This window comes from Neomonachus schauinslandi, chromosome 7 (genome assembly GCF_002201575.2).
Source record: "Neomonachus schauinslandi chromosome 7, ASM220157v2, whole genome shotgun sequence".
Lineage (NCBI taxonomy): Eukaryota > Metazoa > Chordata > Mammalia > Carnivora > Phocidae > Neomonachus > Neomonachus schauinslandi.
In genome coordinates this window covers 150,057,330-150,057,699 of record NC_058409.1, presented here as the reverse complement: position 1 = coordinate 150,057,699, position 370 = coordinate 150,057,330, and positions in this window count along the sequence as shown.

Below are 370 nucleotides of genomic sequence, written 5' to 3'. Positions count from 1 at the left end.
CCCTCCATTTCTGTGTCTCCCCCTCTGTCTCTGTGTCTCTCCCTCCGTCTCTGTGTCTCCCCCTTCTCTGTGTCTCTCCCTCCGTCTCTGTCTCCCCCATCTCTGTCTCTCCCTCCATCTTTGTCTCTCCCTCCATCTCTGTCTCCCCCTACATTTCTGTGTCTCCCCCTCTGTCTCTGTGTCTCTCCCTCCCTCTCTCTGTCTCCCCCTCCATTTCTGTGTCTCCCCCTCTGTCTCTGTGTCTCTCCCTCCGTCTCTGTGTCTCCCCCCTCTCTGTGTCTCTCCCTCCGTCTCTGTCTCCCCCATCTCTGTCTCTCCCTCCATCTTTGTCTCTCCCTCCATCTCTGTCTCCCCCTCCATTTCTGTGTCT